Genomic DNA, 1,014 nt, shown 5'->3' with positions numbered 1-1,014 from the left:
TAGTGCCTAAGGCACTTGACTGCTAACCAGAAGGCTGGTGGTTCAAACCCACCAGCCACTCCTCAGAAGGAAGGTTGGGCGAGCCACTCCTTAGAAGGAAGGTTGGGCGATGTACTTCCGTAGTGACACTGCCTCAGAAACCCAAGGAGGGGTCGCTGTGAGTCAGGTCTGCCTTGACGGCACATAACAAAAACAACAAGTACTCAGTAGGTAATCATACAGGACATCCTCAGTTAGTGGAAAAGGGGTTGAGATTTGCCACCTTGTTTTCCATATCCAAGAAGCAGAATCTTAGAGTGTTACCTTTCCTCACCTCTTGTGGCAGACAGGGTAGCATTGTCACCCCGGATGCTGACCATCCCACCAAGAGACTCAAGGGATAAGTGATCATATGTGTACTGTGTACTAGCATCGAAGAGCACATATACACAGTGCACAGAAAGAATCCCTAGTAATAATCCAATCTGGGAAAGAGAGAAGCATTTATTCTTCAAACGAACAATTAGTAAGAGTTGGCTAGGGACCACACCGTGAATTCAAAGACAAATATGCTAGAGAAAGAGAATAAATATTGACTAAGTGCCTATGATGAGTGAGGCACCATACTAGGACATTTGTATATTGTTCTGCCAAACTTCATAATCTTAAGTACATACATACTTCACATAGTACATTTTATTAGTTGCAGCTTATAAATGAACAAACTCAAGTTCCCTCATTTAACTTTATTGAAGACATTTGTCTTAGATCACAGTAAGGGATGGTGCCATGATTCCATTTCTGGATGGCCCTAAGGACTATATCACTTTCATGATGCCATTCTACTTTCTATTCTTTGAGAGATCAGCAGTCATCTGAGAGCCAAGTTGTGTTCATCAGGACCATAAAGAGGTAGGTCCATTTTTCCTGAAACATTGCCTGTCAGTCTTTTACAGATACTAGTCATAAGCCTAGGAGCTCTGGTAGCGTAGTGCCTAAGGCATCTGACTGTTAACCAGAAGGCTGGTGCTTCAA

At 43.0% G+C, this 1,014-nt stretch overlaps 1 protein-coding gene across 1 annotated transcript in view; it reads right to left on the bottom strand.

Annotated features, from left to right (window-relative positions):
• The window catches only part of LOC103212876 (cilia- and flagella-associated protein 47), a gene marked incomplete at its 3' end in the record, with an annotated part of 63,092 nt that overhangs the window by 49,589 nt on the left and 12,489 nt on the right, over positions 1-1,014 (bottom strand). The window lies entirely within an intron of this gene.

The sequence above is a fragment of the Orycteropus afer genome, unplaced genomic scaffold (genome assembly GCF_000298275.1).
Source record: "Orycteropus afer afer isolate SDZICR_OR568_19922 unplaced genomic scaffold, OryAfe1.0 scaffold01136, whole genome shotgun sequence".
Lineage (NCBI taxonomy): Eukaryota > Metazoa > Chordata > Mammalia > Tubulidentata > Orycteropodidae > Orycteropus > Orycteropus afer.
Note: the sequence above shows the minus strand (reverse complement) of the source record. Positions and strands in the feature narration are given on the sequence as shown.